The following is a 20,778-nucleotide window of genomic DNA, read 5'->3' as shown; positions in this document are numbered from 1 at the left end:
CATTGTGGAATAATTCTGCTAAGTATTCTAGGATATGTGTTATGTTTGCCACTGAGACATCTGAGCCTTTTGATGTGCTCCAAATGTGCTCCAAATGAGAACTCTCTTCCATTTAACTGAGTATGTCTTCCTTGTGGAAGGCCTGCGAGCCTCCAAGATAATGTCCTTCACCCTCTGAGATAAAACAGTTGGATTGGGATTTAAGGAATTTTCCAGGCAGTTAGCTGCAATGTTTTCAAGTTGGGATGCAGGGTCTTGAAATTGTTCTGCGTCAGAAGAAGAGGCCATAGGGGGAGAGGCTATGATTTTGCCTGAGACATGCTTCTCAATAATGGATACCAGTGTTGCCTTGGCCAGTCTGGAGCTATTAGTATCACTCTTGGCTGTTCCTCCCTGATCTTCAGTAGAACCTTGTACATCAATGGGAGAGGTGGGAAGACATATACTGTTAGGGCTTTCCAGCTGAAAGAGAGAGAGTCCACCCTCCAAGCTTGTGGGTGGTATGTCCTTGAGCAGAATGTCTTCAGTTGATGGTTGAGTGGGGAGGCGAACAGATCTATCTCCGGCATTCCCCATGTCTTTGCTATGAGTTGGAAGATGTCTGGGTGCAGCATCCATTCGTGTGCATCCATGGTAGTTCTGCTTAAGCTGTCCGCCAGTGTACTTTCTTTTCCTGGCATGAATTGGGACTGTAGTTGGATATTGAGATTCAGGCATAGTTCCCACAGATTCATAGCCATCTGGCATAGAGGGTAAGAGTGTGTGCCTCCCTGCTTGTTTATGTACCACATGACCGTGGTGTTGTCTGTCCTTATTAACAGGTGGCCTTGTTGGAGGAAGGGTTTGAAGGCCTCGATTGCATGCCTCACTGCCAGCATTTCCTTTTGGTTTATATGCATGCTTAGCTGTCCTTGAGGCCGTAGGCCTTGGATACATTTGCCCTCCATGTGGGCTCCCCATCCTCGGTCTGAGGCGTCCGTGGTGATGGTCTGCCTTGTTTTTGGTTTGTTGAAAGGCAACCCTCTGTTGGACTGGCAGGCCTGAGCCCACCACAGGAATTCCTTTTGAAGGCATGGAATGATTGGTATCATGGTTTCTAAACTGTGACTGTGTTGAGACCATACACTCCTTAGGTACCATTGTAATTTCCTCATATGCAGCCTGGCATGCGGTATCAGAATTATGCAGGATGCCATGTAACCCAGGGCCTGCAGGATTTTCCTTGCAGTAAGCTGAGTTTGTCTTGTCAGAATCATGAAGTAATCTGGAAGTTGTTTTTGTTTTTCTTCTGTGAGAAAGGCCATTTGGGTGGTTGTGTCCAGATCTGCACCCAAAAAGGTTATCCTTTGGGATGGTACTAGTCTTGACTTTTGGATGTTGACTGTGTATCCCAAGGTCTGTAGCAGGTGTATGGCATAGGCCAAGTCCTTTAACAAATTTCCCTTGTTTTCCGCTTGTATTAGGCAGTCGTCCAGGTATGGGTAAATTTGAATTCCCTGTAGTCTGCAATGTGCAATTACTGATGCCAGGCATTTCGTGAATACTCTGGGCGCAGTAGATAAGCCAAAGGGCAATGCTGAGAATTGATAATGCTCTGATCCTGCAAGAAATCTGAGGTGTCTTCTGCAACTTGGTCGAATAGGGACGTGCAGGTATGCCTCCTTGAGATCTAGAGTCACCAGCCAAGACTCCTTGCCCAACATGGGAAGAAGTTGCTGTAGGGTCAGCATCTTGAATTTTGGCACAATGAGATAAGTGTTCAGTGCGGACAGGTCGAGAATAGGTCTCCATTGATTTTCTTTTCTTGGTACAAGGAATAGTCTGGAGTAAAATCCTTGGCCTTGTTCTGAACATGGTACCTTTTCTATAGCTTTCATCTGAAGTAAATTGTTGATCTGTCTTAAAGCCTCTGCCCTCTGATTTGGTGGAAGGTTTGGCATTCCGCTTCTTTTTGGCAAAGTGTGGAAATGGAACCTGTATCCTTTGTCTATTATTTGCAGTGTCCATGTATCCTTTGTAATATAATGCCAGTTTTTTGAGAATAAAGCCAGCTTTCCGCCCAAGGGTGCTTCCAGTTGATCCCTGGTAGGCGGAATCAGAGTTAAGTCATTGAGCCTGTCCTGGTGCAGTGGTTGTTGTTGTTGCTGCTGCACTACTCCTCTGGTTGGCAGGCTGCCACTGACGGCCTCTGTAGGAGTCCTTCGATTGACCTCTGCCTCTAGGGCGCCTGTTCCTGCCTCTCTGGGCTCTGTCAGAGTCTGGAAAGGACCAATTCTCAGTAGGCCAGTTTCTGCTGAATCTCGGTGGTTGTACTTGCAGGAAATCTTTAACTGTTTCCACAAATTTTGCCTTTTCTTCAACCTTTTTTAAGATCTCCTGAGCAGAGGAGCCAAATAAATTTTGTTTCTCCATTGGAGCATCCAGGAGTTTAGCTTTAACATGGTCTGGCAAAGATTGTTCCTTCAGCCAGGCATGCCTACGAATAACTGCCCCAGTCATAGCTGATCTAAATGAAGCCTCCAGTGCATCATAGCCACATTTTAAGAAATGATTAGTAACCTGTTGTGAATTGTGTACCAAATCCTGAAGGGATTTATGGTCTAGGGGTTCAGGAGAAGAAAGTTTCTTATTCAATTCATCTAACAAATACTCTTGGTACTGTATCATATGAAATTGGCAATTTAATGCCCTGACAGAAAGAGTTGCAGAAGTATACACCTTCTTTCCCCTTCTCTCTAAAGCTCTAGACTCTCTTTCAGAGGGTAGAGGATTTTTGGCAGTAGCGGCCGCAACCCCTTTAGGGCCCTGAGAAATAGTTTCTGGGTCTGCAGAATGGGCTTTATACAGATGGAAATGAGAATCCGGGACCCTGTAGTATCTGTCAGGTTTGGCAGGGGCTGGAGGCAGAGTATCAGGGGCTGTACTGACATCATTGTACACATCATCAATTACATTCAGAACAGGAGGTATAGCTAAGGGCCTATGTTGAGGCAAATGCAAGAAGGTCCTTAATCTTTTTCTAGAATCAGAGAAATCCTGACCTTGCCATTGAAAATGCTCTCTCATGGAGTGTAGAGTCTCACCAAAGGAAAACTCTTCAGGAGGGGAGGCCGAAGGGATAGATTCCTCAGCATCTGAATCCTCATACGGTGAGTAAGCCCCTTCCTGGTGGTCTGACAACTCAGACCCATCCGTGGAATCATCTGAAGAGTGTGGGTCAGAGGGGTCAGTCCTGGGCCTTTTGTCCGGAGGAGGGTGAGAGGCCCTGTCTGGGTGAGGTTGTGAACCCCTAATTAAGGAAATGAGGTCCTCAGCAAGGCTGAGGATCTGTGAACTAGAGGAAGGCCTCTGGGAGGTAGTTTTGGTAGGCAAAGCTTTAGATAGTTTGGCAGCTTTAGCCCTAGAAAAGGCCTTAATGGACATGGAAGCAGGGGTCCTAGCTGCCCCACGTGCAGGAGTAGAAATGTCCAAAGGTATGGTGTCGGACATTTCCTGAACACTGGTTTCGGTAGGAAGTTCTGTAGCCGACTCAGCCGGGGCCTCCCGGGCCTCGGTGGTCGGATGTATGGTTTCAGAAGAAAGAAACTCAGAGGATTCGGTTTCGGCCGAAACCGAGACACTCGCGGTAGGCCTAGCCGTGGTTTCAGCCAAAACCGCGGGCTGCGAGTGTCGGTCCTTTTCCTTTCGTTTTTTCACCATATGCGAAGTCGGAGTCTCCGATGGCATTTTATAAGCAAAAGCGGCTCCAAAAAATTCCTCTGCAAACTCCGACCGACGTCTAAGAGTTCGTCGGTTGAAGGAAGCACAGGCTAAACAGGCCGATACGTCGTGGTCTGGGCCTAAGCAAGGAAGGCAGTAGGAATGGAAATCCTTATGAGGTATTTGTTTCCCACAAGTTAAACAATTATTTACTTTGTCTGACATCGGCTGAGGCAAGAAAGAGTCCCCAACGGGGTACTTAGCTTTTTTCGAAGTCTTCGGTAGCTGAATTCACTGGATCTGACCGACCGGCACTTGCGAAAGTACAGTTTTGTACCTACCATAAATGTAGATGTCCGATAGGTATGCATCTGCAGTCCTAACATATGGGTTGTCCTGCCTCAGGCAGCCCTTCGGTCGGCCGGATTCCAAAGTCTGGGTCTGGCCTCGGCTGATGTCGCACTTCACCCGACATCATAGCTGCTGTTTATTGGGTATAAAGGCATCAGCGACGCCATTTTCCTCAGTGTTTCTTGCCCCAGATGCCAGGTGCCCTCTAGGAAGGCTAAATTTGGATAAATGCAAATAATTCCAAACAGTAGAGAGCAAACAATATAAAAAGATATATATATATACATATATACAAACAAATACACCATAATAGATTCCCCCAGCTAGCTAAAAGAGGGGTAACTACCCTAGGAATACCACAGAGGGGAAGGAGGGTGGGTAATCCTGACTGCAGATGCATACCTATCGGACATCTACATTTATGGTAGGTACAAAACTGTACTATGTCCTTCAAGGATGCATCTGCAGTCCTAACATATGGGTAGAATACCATAGCCAAACTGGGGGAGGAGGCACTAAGTTATAGATGGTGTAGTTAAGATCCCTTGCAAAACAGCAGTTGCAAAACCTGCTCGGGATCTAGAATATAAGGGAAGATTATAATGCTTGGCAAATGTATGCACGGAGCTCCAAGTATCAGCTTCTAAAATGTCTTTGGTAGCCACTCCTCGTAGGAAAGCTGTAGTGGTGGCTGTAGCTCTTGTGGAATGAGGTCTGATATTTTCAGGAGTTGTCTTTCCATGAAAAGAGTAGCAAAATCGAATGCAATTTCCTATCCATTTTGAGATCGTCTGTTTTGAAATTGCTTTTCCTTGCATTCCTGTTGCATATGCTACCAGAAGCTGGTCAGTTTTTCTGCTGGTCTTAGTTCTGTCCAGATAGTAGCGTAATTGTCTGTGCACATCCAAGGTATGTAGCAGTCTTTCCCCCCTGTTCTGTGGGTTGGGGAAGAATGTAGGTAAATGAATCGCTTGGTTCAATGATACCCTGGAGACCACTTTTGGCATAAAGGTAGGGTTAGTTCTCAGAGAGACTCTGTCCTGCTGGAAGATAAGGAAGGGTTGTACTGGCATTAATGCCTGTAACTCAGATACCCTTCTTGCTGAAGTGATTGCTAGCAGGAAAGCAGTTTTCCAAGACAAGAACTGTAATTCTGCTGTTGCTGCTGGTTCAAAAGGGGGAAGTGTTAACTTTTCCAGCACAAAGTTGAGATCCCATGTAGGTAAAGGTGGTTTCCTTGGAGGTTTTACATTTTTGATTCCTCTCAAGAACTGCCTGAGTAGAGGATGAGAGAAGACAGGAGGATCCATGTTGTATTCTGCTGAAATTGCTGATGCATGAATCTTAATGGAGGAGTAAGACAGGCCATTGTGGAACAGTTCTGCTAAATATTCCAGGATGTGTGCTATGTTTGCCAATGAGACATTTTCTCCCTTTGCTGCATTCCAAATGAGGTATTTTTTCCATTTGGCTGAATAAGTCTTCCTTGTGGAGGGTCTGCGTGCCTCCAGGATAATGTCCTTAACCCTCTGGGATAAACCTGGGTTATTTTGTTTTATGCAATATTCCAAGCAGCTAGCTGCAGTGTTTTCAAGTTTGGATGTAGGATCTTGTAGTTGTCCTGTGTTAGAAGTAAGGGACATAGAGGTAGAGGCCATGCGTGTGTCCGAGACATGCTTCTCAGTAGCGGGTACCAATGTTGCCTCGGCCAGTCTGGAGCTATCAGGATTACCTTTGGCTGATCCTCTCTGATCTTCAGTAGAACTTTGTACATCAAGGGAAGAGGTGGAAATGCATATGCTGTCAGGTTTTTCCAGCTGAAGGAAAGGAGTCCACCCTCCAAGCAAGTGGGTGGTATGCTCTTGTGCAGAATTTCTTCAATTGGTGGTTGTGTGGGGAGGCGAACAGGTCTATCTCTGGTAGTCCCCATTTCTTTGTTATGGCTTTGAAGATATCTGGATGCAGCATCCATTCGTGAGCATCCGTGGTAGTTCTGCTTAAGGTGTCTGCTAGAGAATTTCCTTTTCCTGGTACAAATCTGGCCTGAAGTTGAATGTTGAGATTCAGGGCCACATTCCACAGGTCCATTGCCATCCGGCATAGAGGATATGAGTGTGTACCTCCCTGTTTGTTGATGTACCACATGACTGTGGTATTGTCGGTCCTTATCAGCAGATAACCCTGTTGAAGGAGTGGTCTGAATGCCTGGATCGCATGTTTCACTGCCAGCATCTCCTTTAGATTTATGTGTAGATTCAGCTGGTCTTGGGTCCATAGGCCTTGAATACACTTGTCCACCGTGTGTGCCCCCCATCCTAGGTCTGAGGCATCCGTGGTGATGGTCTGGCTTGGATGAGGTTTATAGAAAGGCAAGCCTCTGTTCAACTGACAGGCCTGAGCCCACCACAGGAATTCTTGCTTCAGGCATGGAATTATTGGAATCTGGGCTTCTAGACTGTGCTTGTGTTGAGACCATACATTCCTTAGGTACCATTGTAGCTTTCTCATATGCAGCCTGGCATGTGGAACCAATATTATGCAGGATGCCATGTAGCCCAGGGCTTGCAGGACTTTCCTTGCAGTAAGCCGAGTTTGTGTTGTTAATGTCATGAAGTAGGCTGGTAGTTGCTTTTGTTTTTCTTCTGTGAGAAAAGCCATCTGAGTTGATGTATCCAGTTCTGCACCCAAGAAAGTTATCCTTTGGGATGGTACTAGTCTTGACTTTTGCATGTTGACTGTGTATCCCAAGGCTTGCAACAGTTGTATGACATTTTCCAAATCTTTTGTTAATTTTGCCTTGTTGTCCGCTTGTATTAGGCAGTCGTCCAGGTATGGGTAAATTTGAATTCCCTGAAGCCTGCAATGAGCAATTACTGATGCCAGGCATTTCGTGAATACTCTGGGCAGTAGATAAGCCAAAGGCAATGCTGAGAATTGATAATGCTCTGATCCTGCAAGAAATCTGAGGTGTCTTCTGCAATCTGGTCGTATAGGGACGTGCAGGTATGCCTCCTTGAGATCTAGAGTCACCAGCCAAGACTCCTTGCCCAGCATGGGAAGAAGCTGCTGGAGGGTCAGCATTTTGAATTTTGGAACAATGAGGTATGTGTTCAGTCTTGGACAAGTCTAGAATAGGTCTCCATTGATTTTCTTTTCTTGGTACAAGGAAAAGCCTGGAGTAAAATCCTTGGCCTTGTTCCATAGGTGGTACCTCTTCTATAGCTCTCATCCTTAGTAAGTTGTTGATTTGTCTTAGAGCGTCTGTTTTTTGGCTTGGTGGTAAGTTTGGCATTCCTCTCTTTTTTGGTAGAGTGTGGAAGTGAAACCTGTAGCCCTTGTCTATTGTTTGTAAAGTCCATTTGTCTCCTGTAATGTAATGCCAGTTGTCAGAAAATAAGGCTAGCTTTCCACCCAAGGGTGCTTCCAGTTGTTCCCTGGTAGGTGGAACTAGAGCCAAGTCATTGTGTCTGCCCTGTGGAAGTGGTTGTAGTTGAGTCTGTGACAGTACTTCTCTGGTTGGTTGGTTGCCACTGACGTCCCCTTAGGCACCCCTAGATTGACCTCTGCCTCTGGGGCGTCTATTTCTGCCTCTCTGCACTCTGGAGCTGTCTGGAAAGGACCAATTCTTCGAAGGCCAATTTCTGCTAAACCTCGGAGGTTGGACCTGTAAGAAATCCTTGACTGTTTGGACAGATTTTGCTTTTTCTTCCACCTTCTTTAGAACCTCCTGTGCAGGGGAGCCAAACAAACTTTGTTTCTCCATGGGAGCATCTAGGAGTTTTGATTTAACATGGTCTTGTAAGGATTGTTCTTTTAACCAGGCATGCCTTTGAATCACTGTTCCAGTCATAGCTGATCTAAAGGAAGCCTCCAGTGCATCATAGCCACATTTTAAGAAATGGTTACTGACCTGCTGAGAGTTATGTACCAAATCCTGAAGGGACTTGCGGTCTAAAGGTTCAGGAGAAGACAGTTTTTTATTTAGCTGGTCTAACAAAAATTCCTGGTATTGAATCATGTGAAATTGACAGTTCAAGGCCCTGGCCGAAAGAGTAGCAGAAGTATAAACCTTTTTACCCCATCTCTCTAATGCTCTAGATTCCCTTTCAGAGGGAAGCGGGTTTTTGGCAGAGGCAGCTGCCACACCTTTAGAGCCCTGTGAAATGGTTTCAGGGTCTGCCACAGGAGCCTTATACAAATGGAAATGTGTGTCCGGGACCCTGTAATATCTGTCTGGCTTGGCAGGGGCCAGAGGAAGAGAATCAGGAGCAGTACAGGCATCATTATATGCATCATCAACAACTGTTAGTACTGGTGGAATGGCTAAAGGCCTATGCTGTGGTAAGTGTAAAAAAGTCCTTAGCCTTTTCCTTGAATCTGAAAAATCCTGGCCCTGCCATTGGAAGTGTTCCCTCATAGCATGCAAGGTTTCCCCAAAGGAAAATGCTTCAGGAGGAGAAGCAGAAGGAATGGAGTCTTCTGCATCAGAATCCTCATAAGGAGAATATGGGCCTTCGTGAGGGTCTGAAATGTCTGAGTCATCCGAGGAATAATCTGTAGAGACAGGTTCCGGGGGTTCAGTCCTAGGCCTCTTGTCTGGAGGGGGCTGAGAGGCCCTGTCTGGGTGAGGTTGGGATCCCCTGATCAAAGAAATGAGATCCTCAGCCAGGCTGAGTATTTGGGAACTAGAGGTAGGCCTATGTGAAGGAGTTTTAGCAGCTAAGGCCTTAGAAGATTTAGCTGCTTTAGCCCTGGCAAAAGCCTTGATAGACATAGAAGCAGGGGGTCTAGCAGGCCCACGTGCAGGGGTAGATATGTCTAAAGGAATAGTGTCTGACAAATTCTGGGTGCCTACTTCTGTAGCAGTAAATTCAGTAGCAGATTCAGCCATGCTGTGTGAGGCCTCGGCTATCGGAGGCATGCTTTCGGCCAAAGGAAGAACCAGGGGCTCGGTTTCAGCCGAAACCGAGACACTTGCGGTTGGCCTAACCGTGGTTTCAGCCGAAACCGCGGGCCGCGAGTGTCGGTCCTTTTCCTTGCGCTTTTTAGCTAATTGAGTAGTCGGAGTCTCCGATGGCATTTTGTATGCAAAAGCGGGATAAAAAAACTCCTCTGCAAACTCCGACCGACGTCTAAGTGTCTGTCGGTTGAAGGAAGCACAGGCTAGACAAGCTGATACGTCGTGGTCTGGGCCTAAGCAAGGAAGGCAGTAAGAGTGGAAATCCTTATGAGGTATTCGCTTCCCACAAGTTAAACAATTATTTACTTTGTCTGACATCGGCTGAGGCAAGAAAGAGTCCCCAACGGGGTACTTAGCTTTTTTAGAAGTCTTCGGTAGTAGAAATCTCTGGATCTGACCGACCGGCACTTGCGAACAGCTTCTGCTTCGGGCACCGCACGGCAAGAAAGACTGGGGAAAATGGCGTCGGCTGATGCCTTTATACCCAATAAACAGCAGCTATGACGTCGGGTGATGTGTGACATCAGCCGAGGCCAGACCCAGACTTTGGAATCCGGCCGACCGAAGGGCTGCCTGAGGCAGGACAACCCATATGTTAGGACTGCAGATGCATCCTTGAAGGACATCAACTTCTGCTTCGGGCACCGCGCGGCAAGAAAGACTGACGAAAATGGCGTCTGCTGATGCTTTTACACCCCAGACGCTCTGACGTCGGGGAAAGTGCGACATCAGCAGAGGCCAGACCCAGACTTTGGAATCCGGCCAACCGAAGGGCTGCCTGAGGCAGGACAACCCATATGTTATGACTGCAGATGCATCCTTGAAGGACATCATCAGGTTCCACCTTATTTGTTTATATACCAAATTACTACAAATTACTCGCAAACTGCTGTTGATATTGTATCCATTTATTGTTGTTTGCATTGACTTAGTGGTCTGTCCTGAGTAGTGTAGCATTGATAGGGGACAGAAATAATGAACAAGTAGTGTAGCACTGATAAGGGACAGAAATAATGAATATTAACTGAGCCCTTGAGGCAGACATATAGGAAAGAGTGCTGCTGTTTGCTAATACCAAAAGGTGCACGTGGACTTGTTTGATAATCATGTATACTGAATGTTTGAATGACTAACTCTGTTCTTGGCACAGTACTAATAATCATATCCCCTCTCTAGGTGTTCCTACCTCACCTCCACCTGAAAGGCTTGTAAAGAGACATGGAAGAGCTCTCCGATCTTGTAGCCCAGACAGGTATGACCGTAGCCCTGAGTAGTATTCTGCCATCGCCCAGAATGATACCACAGTACAGGGACAAAATGATTGACTTCAACAATTGGCTAAGCTTCTGGTGTTATTCTAAGGGGATCCAGTATCTGTCTGCTTGGGATGACATGATTGACAGACCACGATGCTTTGCCACAGATGGCCTGCACCTGTCACCCCTGGGATTCCGGATACTGGCTAAGGCTCTTGCTGCCCCTATAGTGCCTTTTTTAGGCAAGGTTCAAATAACAAATTCACCACCATAACAGGAACAGGCAAACAAAAACTGAGGGTAATGCTACTCAATGCTAGAAGTCTAAATCTCAAAATGCACTCACTCGAGGCCCTCCTTAAAATGGAGATCATCGATATCTGTGCAGTGACTGGAACCTGGTTGAAGGCTCCAGACAGCAGCCCTGCACTACCAGACTATAACTCATACCACACTTTTCGGTCATGTAACCTGGACCGAAACACCAAAGACGGAGGTGTGTCCATATTCATTAAGGATATCCACATCTCCAGGCTAGTTGTTCAGCATAATGCATCCGAGGTTATCCAAGTGCAACTAACTCTGGGAAAAACTGCAATCCAAATTGTTGCTTGCTACAGATTCCCCCACCATGCCCCAGGAATCCCACTCCTCTTTTCCTGATGTACTGGAAAATATTAGGGTTCAACCAAACACCCTAATAATGGCCGACTTCAACTACCCCACCATTAACTGGGAAAACTATTCGTGTACCAACTCCTTAGCTCAACGCTTTCTGGAATTCATAAATTCTAATGCCCTGGATCAACGTATCCACACCCCCACCAGGGGCAACAATATCAGAGACCTAGTCATTACCAACATGAGTGACCGGTGTTCCACACCTGTAGTCAACTCCTTGTTGGTCCGATCAGACCTTAAGCTAATCACCCTTGATATCCACATCCTGACCCCACCCCTCCATTAAGGAAACCAAAGTAAAAAATTACTCCAAAGCCAACTTCATGCTTCTTAAGACAGAAGTGGTGAACTTCATGACACTCATGCAGATGGACAATACAGTTACAACTGCTGAATCCTACACAAATGCACTCTATAAGCACTTACACGAGTGCATGGATCGTGCTATCCCAAACAGAACCAAGATGCTATCCTTCCAAAAAAAGGAAACCAATCTGGTGGTCCCCTGCCATAAATAAACTGTACAACAGAAGGAAGAACTGTTGCAAAAGAGTAAAATCCCATGAGTGGAGGAGCTCCCTGGTCAGCCTCAGTAAGAAGCTGAGATCCCTTATAAGATCCTCCAAAGCTAGCTACGAAAACAAAATTGCCACTAATTCTATGGACAACCACAAAGCATTCTATAGCCATGTCAAGAATCTCGATCGCAACACCCAGATCTGCTCTGAGTTACAGCACAACTGCACGAAAATTACAGAACCAACTGATATTGCCAACATCCTGGCAAATAGGTTCCAGCGCTACCTTTACCCCCCCATCACCCCTAAAGGCCCATATCTACACAGGAAGAATGCAGAGTCCCTGTAATCACAACTACGCAAGCAAAAGCTGCACCCTCTAAAGCCAAAAACATAGCATCCATGTGACCGGACAACATTCCAGGCTGCATTTTACAAGAACTTCAGAATGAACTGGCTCCCCACTTAAGCACCATGTTCAATAATAGCCTTGCATCAGGCTTTGTGCCCACTGAATGGTGCACAGCAACAGTTATCCCACTCCACAAAGTGGGAGCCACCACTGATCCCGGGAACTATTGACCTATTAGCCTGATGAGCCTGGTCTGCAAGGCAATAGAACATATCATCATGGAACTCATAAACAAAGACATTGGTAACCTCCAAACTCTGGATCCCACCCAGTTCGGGTTTGTGAAAGGCAGATTATGCCTCCTGAACCTGATGGACTTCTTTGAGACAGTCACCAAAGCTGTAGATGAGGGTAAGGTGGTTCACACAGCCTATCCTGGCCTAGCTAAGGCTTTCGACACAATCCCCCATTCTAGAATTATAGCTAAACTCACTAAACTAGGTATAAATCCCTACATCACAAGATGGGTTACCAACTGGCTCACTGACAGAACCCACACTATAAAAGTTGCAGACTCCAAATCTGACCTCAAAGCAGTGACAAGTGGAGTACCACAGGATTCCATCCTGGGACCTCTCCTGTTTGGTATCTACTTCTCTGAAGTACAGGCTAACACAGAAGGCCTCTGGCTAATGATGTTCGCAGATGACTGCAAACTAGGAGCCATAGTCAAGTCTCCAAATGATGTGGACATCCTACAGAAGGGCCTCGCTGAGACAGATGCCTGGTGTCAGAGCCATGGCCTCAAGCTCAATGCCAAAAAGTGCAGTGTCATCCCCTTTGGTAAAAACTCTGTACCCATAAAATACCACATAGGCAGCAATCTACTTAACACTGAATGTGTGAATTAATGGACATGCTGCACCTCAGAAAATCCAAATCCCATCGAGCTACGCGATCGAGAGACTTGAACCTCAGCACTGAAATAAATAGGACATGCTGGAGGGACAGATTCATAACCCAGAGGCTCCCTTCACTCTGGAATAAAATCCCAGTCCAGGTTAGGCAGAGTCCCTCATTGACTCTCTTCAAGAGGAATCTTGATGAGTGGATGGGAGATCGTAGGTTTACCCCGGGTATCACTTCTGTGTCACTGTTAGACAGAGGCACAGTATACTAACCTCGAAAAAGGGCATAGCAAAATAAATTTAAAATGGGTGGCGAAAGCCAAACACATTCCGGCTAGGCTTATAAATGCCCTAGGGCAGATAGCCTAGTATGAACCTATGAACCTATGATAAGAGACCTTGGGACCCAGGTGGACAGTAGTCTCTCCTTTGATAGTTACATCGCCACAGTAGTCAGGAAGTCCTTCTATGTGGCACACCTCATCATAAAAGGGTTCTCATCCAGGAAAAAAAAGAGGTCTTTGTTCCCCTCTACTCGACACTCATTAGACCCATTATAAAGTACAACGCCCCTTTTGGAATGTACCTCACAAGACATCTGCAGCAGCTGGAAAGGCCACAGAAGTACTTCACAAAGAAGATTACTGGCCTCAAACAAATGCCCTACACTGACCACCTCAAAGAACTCCAGCTTTACTCTGTAGCATATTGCCTATTCCGAGGTGATCTCTGCCTAACATATAAAGCTATGTCAAACCCAGAGCTGTTGGACATGCTACACCTAAAGAAATCCCAAACCCTCCGAGCTACACACTCTAGGGACCTAAACCTTGTCACCACAATAAACAGGACATGCTGGAGGGATAGATTCCTGTCCCAGAGACTTCCCATACTCTGGAACAGGCTACCCATCTACGTCAAGCAAAGTTCTTCATTAGCACTCTTCAAGAAAAATCTCGATGAGTGGATGGGAAATGGGAAATACACCCAGAGGATCACGTCTGTGTCTCTGCTCGACAGTGGCACAGGAAAATAACTTTCTTGGATTGTGTAAGCCAGGGAACCTTGTTGGCTAGGCTTACGTAGGCCCTTGGGCCGATAGCCTAGTACCTACCTAGGAACCTATGAAAAGCATATAGGGTCATTCCAGGAATAACAACAAGTATGGAAGACTTTCCCCACCATGGAACTTGTTTTAATAAGGTCAATATCCACTAAAATATTTTGCCACCTGTAAGCCTAACAAACTGGGTCCAAAAAAAAGCACTGGTGAATGTCCCCATAACTCCCGCTTGTAATCTGTTTTGCTTGTAATCTGTTTATGCTGATAAGGATTAGGTTGGAAGGGTTAGACTTTCCTGTTGCCTTCTTTCTTCCCCAATTAAGGTAAAAACAGCATGCTTTCTACTGTTCAACAGACAAGTGTAGTGTGCGCTGCACCTCCAAACAGTGCATTTCTCAATAAACTAACTGAAACAAAAAGGGAACTGGAAAATGGGCTCTCTGCATTGTAAATTGAGAGGCAGACAGGGAAAGTACAGTTGTGTACACTTACCATAAATGTAGATGTTTGAGTGTATTCACTGTTGCAGTTATTACATTTGGGTAATCTGCTGGCAGGTTGCCCTCAGTCGGCCTAAATTCCAAAGTCTTGGTTCCTGCGTCGGTTGCGGTCTCCTCTTCCGTGATGTCAGGTTGTCAGGTTGTCAGGGGTATAAAACAAGCAGCTGATGCCATTTTCTTTAATTTTTCTTGCCCCAGATGTCAGGTGCCTCCAAAAAGGTAGCAAAAAAAAAAAAAAAAAAAAAAAAATATATATATATATATACACACATACATGCATCCATATAAACTTTACCTTCATCTACAAGCAAATACACCACATAGGTTGTAGAAGATAGAGAAGGAAAGATAAACTCAAGAATGAAAGGGGGATGGCGGGCGGGTAACCTGGACTGCAACAGTGAATACACTCAAACATCTATATTTATGGTAAGTGTACACAACTGTACTATGTTCTTCGTGTTTCACTGTTGTAGTCATTACATTTGGGTAGAATCCCAAAGCTATGGTTGGGAGGCTGGAGCTAAACAGCATTAGGTGTGGCTATAAGGCCCTGCAGAACTGCAGTGGCAAAGCCTGCCCTGGACTTACAGGAGAGAGGCAAATGATAATACTTTGTAAAGGTGTGAACAGAACTCCAAGTAGCAGCCTCTAGAATGTTTTTGGTTGGTACTCCTCTGAGAAAGGCTGCTGAAGTAGCTGCAGCTCTGGTGGAATGAGACCTAATGCCCTTGGGCACAGGTTTACCATGGTGTAAGTAGCAGAAATGAATGCAGTGGCTTATCCACTTTGAAATAGTCTGCTTGGAAATAGCCTTTCCTTCTGATACTGCAGCATATGTCACTAGTAATTGCTCAGTTTTTCTTAGAGCTTTAGTCCTGCTCAAGTAGAATCTTAGCTGTCTGTGTACGTCCAAGGCATGCAGAATTCTCTCTCCCTTGTTCTGCGGTTTTGGATAGAAGGTTGGCATATGAATAGTTTGGTTAAGGGCCACACTGGAAACCACCTTAGGCATAAATGTTGGATTTGTCCTCAGAGACACCCTGTCTGGATAAAATATGATAAAAGGCTCCACAGCCATGAGGGCCTGCAGCTCTGAAACTCTTCTTGCTGAAGTAATTGCTAGTAGCAGAGCTGTTTACCATGATAAAAACTTTATATCAGCAGTAGCAGCTGGTTCAAATGGCGGCAGGGTGAGCTTTTCCAACACATAATTGAGGTCCCATGCAGGAATTGGTGATCTTCTAGGAGGCCTTAAATTTTTGGCTCCTCTAAGATACTGCTTTAGTAAAGGATGCGAAAAGATTGGTGGCTCTGTATTGTAATGAGTCGAAATGGCAGAGGCATGGATTTTAATTGATGAGAAAGATAGGCCTTTGTCAAGCATCTCAGTCAAGTATTGTAATATCTGAGGAATATTTGGTTCTGCTGTATCAGCTCCTTGTGCTTGATTCCAAGCACATAATCTCTTCCATTTATCAGCATAAGATTTTCTAGTACTAGGCCTTCTGGCTTCCAAAATGACATCCATCACAGCTTTACTGAGAGGTGTTGTTTGTATAACTACATGATCAGCCATGCTGCCAGGTTCAGTGTCTGGAGTTGATTGTGCAGGATCTGATTGTTTTGCTGGGACAGTAGTTGAGGTCTTTGAGGTAAGGTCCAAGCTGGGTATTAAGACAACTTCCTTAGGACTGGGTACCAGTACTGGTGGGGCCAGTCCTGGACAATTAGTGTCATCTTTGGTTTCTCTTGTCTGACTTTTAGGAGGATCTTGGGAAGAAGAGACAGTGGAGGAACTGAAGGATAGAGCATCCACTTTCCATGCTTGTCTGTGATACGTCCTTGTGCAAAATCTTTTCAACTTGATAATTCTGAGGGGAGGCAAATAGATCTATGTCTGGGCTCCCCCATTTCTTTGTTATCATGCTGAAGACTTGTGGATCTAGTTTCCACTCATGAGGACCCATAAGATTTCTGCTTAAATCGTCTGCCAGAGTATTTTGCTTTCCTGGCAGAAATTGAGCTTGAAGATGTATTTGGTAAGTCAGAGATGTGTCCCACAGTGCCATGGCTAATCTGCAAAGGGGGTATGAGTGTATGCCCCCCTGCTTGTTTATATACCACATGACCGTAGTGTTGTCTGTCTTTATCAGTAGTTGTCCTGGATGAAGTAAGTCCTTTTAGGCTGTCAGGGCATTTTGAGCAGCTAGCATCTCTTTCTGGTTGATATGTAGATGCATTTCTTTTGGGGTCCATATGCCCTGAATGCATCTTCCCGCCATGTGGGCCCTCCAGGCATAATCTGATGTGCCTGTTAAGGTTTGTCTGGCAGGGGGTAGGAGTAAAGGCCCGTCCCATGTTTTGGTGACATGCCTTTGCCCACCATAGAAACTCCTGTTGCAGGCAGGGAATGAACGCAATAATTGTTTCCAGACTGTGACTATGTTGACTCCATAAGCTTTCTAGGTACCACTGAAGTTTCCTCATATGCAGTCTTGCATATGGAATCAGTAGGATGCAGGATGCCATTAAGCCCAAAGCCCACAGAATTTGTTTTGCAGACAGCTGGGTTTTTGTTGCCATCAGTTTGAAGTAAGTAGTCAGTTGCCTTTGCTTGTCTGGCATGAGGTAAGCCATCTGAGCAGTTGTATTCAAACTTGCACCCAGGAATGTTATCTTTTGAGAGGATACCAGTTGTGATTTCTTTTCGTTTATTGTGTACCCTAGGCATGTTAGAAGTCTAAATGCCAGGTGTTGAAGAAGAATGTCCTTGTTCTCTGCTTGAATGAGACAGTCGTCCAAGTAAGGATATATTTGAATACTTCTTTGTCTGAAAATGCAATTACTGGTGCCAGGCACTTTGTAAAGACCCTGGGTGCAGTAGATAAGCCAAAGGGCAGTGCAAAGAATTGGTAATGCATTAAGCCGGCTTTGAATCTGAGGTATCTTCTGCACGATTGTCTTATTGGGACATGCAGGTATGCCTTTTTTAGGTCTAATGTCACCAGCCAAGCATTCTTGCCCAGCATGGGCAGAAGCTGCTGCAAAGTCAGCATTTTGAATTTTGGAATGTCCAGGTATGTGTTCAAAATCAATAAATCCAATACTGGCAGCCAGACCTTGTCCTTTCTGGGTACCAAGAACAGTCTTGAGTAAAAACCTTGTCCTTTTACCTGTTCTTGGTACTGGCTGACTGGCCCCCATATCCATGAGGGACGTAACCTGTTTCTGTGCCTCTGCCCATTGATTTTTTGGCAGATCTGGCCAACCGTTTGCCATTGGCAGAGTATGGAAATGGAATCTGTATCTCTGTGATACTATGTTTAGCATCCACTTGTCCTGGGTAATTAACTGCCAATTTTGAGCAAAAAGTGCTAAGTTTCCCCCTGAAGGTGCTGCCAAAAGATAAGTGCTTGGTGAAGGCAGAGGGAAGTCATTGGGACTGTTTTCTGTAGGTTTGCGTTTTGCGTTTTATCTCCTCCAGATTTGGAGTAGAAGTGCCCCATTGCTTTGACCTGTATGAATCTTGTGCCTGGTATCTGGAACCCTTAGGGTGTCTGGATTTGCCCCTTTGAGTTCTGTCTGACACAGGAAAGGACCAATTTTTTGTAGGCCAATGTCTACTGAATCATGGTGGCTGCACTTGTAAGAAGTCTTTTACAGTTTGCATAGACCTAGCTTTGTCTTCCATTTTCTTTAAAACCTCTTATGCCTTAATACCAAACAGAGTATCATGCTGTAAAGGTGCATCTAGTAATTTAGCTTTAACATGATCAGGCAAATTTTGTTCCTTTAACCAGGCATGCCTCCTAATCACAGATCCAGTAACTGTGGCCCTGCAGGAGGCCTCTAAAGAATCAAAACCAATTGCAAAATATGACGAAAAACAGCCCGTAGAGCAAAACAATGGTGAGGGTTCCAACAATTCCAAAACACTTTCTTTCGAAAGTAGCAATAAATTCCCCAACTCTTCAATATAGTAAAAATCAGGTTTATTCATATATTGAAGAGTTGGGGAATTTATTGCTACTTTCGAAAGAAAGTGTTTTGGAATTGTTGGAACCCTCACCATTGTTTTGCTCTACGGGCTGTTTTTCGTCTTATTTGGATTCTGTTTTTGTCCGTAGTAGAGCATTCACTCCGTCAGAACTTTATTTTATTCCTTTTATCCCAATTGCAAAATATGCTTTCTAACTAGTTCAGCTGCATGCAATAATTCCTGCAATTCTTTATTTTCTGCACATTCAGAAATTAACATAATTTTCTGTTTCAGCAACCCCGTAACATGTTGTTGATACTTGAGCATATGAAACTAGCAGTTTAAGGCCTTAACTGCCAAGGTTGCAGATGTATAAACCTTTTTTCCCCATCTATCCAGTGCCCTTGAATCTCTGTCAGAGGGGGTAGGATTTTTTGCTGTTGAGGCCTTAACTCCCTTTGGACTCTGTGAAATAGTTTCAGGATCAGCAGCAGGGTTTCTAAATAAAAATTTGTGTGAGTCAGGGACCATGTAGTCAGGCTTGCTGGGAGCCGGAGGTAAGGAGTCAGGGGTCAAGCTTGACTCCGAAAACACATCATCCACAATGTCTAAAACAGGGGCTATGGCTAACGGCCTGTGCTGAGGGAGAAGAAGGAAATCCCTGAGCCTCTTTTTTGATTCTAAGAAATCTTGACTCTCCCAGTGAAAATGCTCCCTCAAAGTATGCAATGTTTCTCCAAATGAATAATCCTCAGGTGGTGATGCAGATGGCATAGATTCCTCTGCATCAGAAAACTCATAGGGAGGTATAGATAATTCCTGATCAGAAGAGGAATCAGAAGAAATAGAAACCTGATCTGAAGATTCATAATCAGTGTCTTGCCTAGGCCTCTTACCTGGAGGGGGATGTGTACCCCTGATCAAGGTAATCAGGTCTTTAGCCATTTTGATCATCTGTTTTTTAGGCATAGAGGCCTGTGCATGTGGCTCATGCGTCGTTTTTTTAATTTTAGAAGTTGCTTTTGTCTTTGGTTTTGCAGCTGTCGTCAATTTGATATAAAAATATTGAGGCCTGAATACACCCTCAGAAGCCGGTGCCTGCTCAGCGGCTCCGGATCCATCAAAGGGAGATACTCAAAGTATTGGACCCACGGATGTATCTCGCGGCATGCTGGACTCCACATGGGTGTCGGTAGGGGCCTGTGACTCGAAAGTAGCTGGTATCAGGGGCTGCGAAAGCGCCTCACTGAGTACCGATGAATGGCTTAGGAGAAGCTTCGTCATCGGTTTTGGACCTCGGCAGTCTCTCTCTGTCCTTTTCTTTGCGTTTTTTATGTACTCCGGTAGTCGTATTGCTATCAGACTACATTTCTGGGTAGTTAAATCTGTTTCCAAAATACTTTGAGGCAAAACTATACAGATGCTTAATAGTGCGTTAGTTAAATCTAGCACAAAACCGACAACCTGGCACGTCGTGATCAGGGCCTAGGCAAGGAATACAGTATAAATGGAAATCCTTATGAGGTATTTGCTTCCCACAAGTAATACAATTATTAACTTTTTCTGACAAATCGGTATGAGCAAGAAAAAAGTTTCCCCACTGGGGTACTTAGCTTTAGTGAAGACTTCAGTTCTGAAACTCAAACTTGAATATTTCAGGAGTCGGCCGACCGGAACATGCAAAATGCTTCTGCTTCGGGCACCGCGCGGCAAGATAGACTAAAGAAGATGGCATCGGCTGCTTGTTTTATACCCCTGACGACCTGACGTCATGGAAGAGGAGACAGCAACCGATGCAGGACCCAAGACTTTGGAATTCAGGCCGACTGAGGGCAACCTGCTAGCAGATTACCCAAATGTAATGACTGCAACAGTGAAACACAAAGAACAACTGTGTAGTTTTTAACAGTAGGGCCAAGGAACAAAGTATTGGGCATATAAAAAGAAACAAAAAAGCGTGCTTGTAACTCATTTAACAGTAGGGCTTAGGAACAGAGTATTGGGCATATAAAAAGAAACAAAAAAGTGTGCTTGTAACTCATACCTGCACATGCTGCCTCTAGGCATCTGCTTTACGGATTTAGCCCTGCTCCGCTCGCTTCGTGCCCCAGCCTGCCCCCATACCCTACCCACCCCGGTAGTGCTACGTTTATAGTACCACTGGCACATCCACTTAATTAGCTAACCTACTACACGTGCTCCTAGAACCCAGAAAACTTCTAGCACAATAATATGGGTCTATGTTAGATATTCAAACATCCAAAATGTCGAACGTTACATGGTCGAGACCAAATGTTCGACATTTGGAGGTTCGGATATCATATAAAAAAATGAAACAAGAAAAACACACCTTAACAGTGTGTGCAAGCCCCCCCTGCACCCCCCACACCCCCCCTAGTTAAATATACCAACTCCAAGACCGCACTTCAGTGCAGAAAAAGGAAATTCTCCCTATCTGCACCATACAGCACAGAAAAGGGACATTCTCCCTATCTGCACCATACGACA

At 45.2% G+C, this 20,778-nt stretch overlaps 1 protein-coding gene across 1 annotated transcript in view; it reads right to left on the bottom strand.

The window, feature by feature from the left end:
- COMMD4 (COMM domain containing 4) overlaps positions 1-20,778 on the bottom strand; it is a 335,308-nt gene that overhangs the window by 62,070 nt on the left and 252,460 nt on the right. The gene's annotated exons all lie outside the window — the stretch shown is intronic.

This window comes from Protopterus annectens, chromosome 7.part0 (assembly GCF_019279795.1).
Source record: "Protopterus annectens isolate FY-2018-M chromosome 7.part0, PAN1.0, whole genome shotgun sequence".
Lineage (NCBI taxonomy): Eukaryota > Metazoa > Chordata > Ceratodontiformes > Protopteridae > Protopterus > Protopterus annectens.
This window is presented reverse-complemented; position numbering and strand designations above follow the sequence as displayed.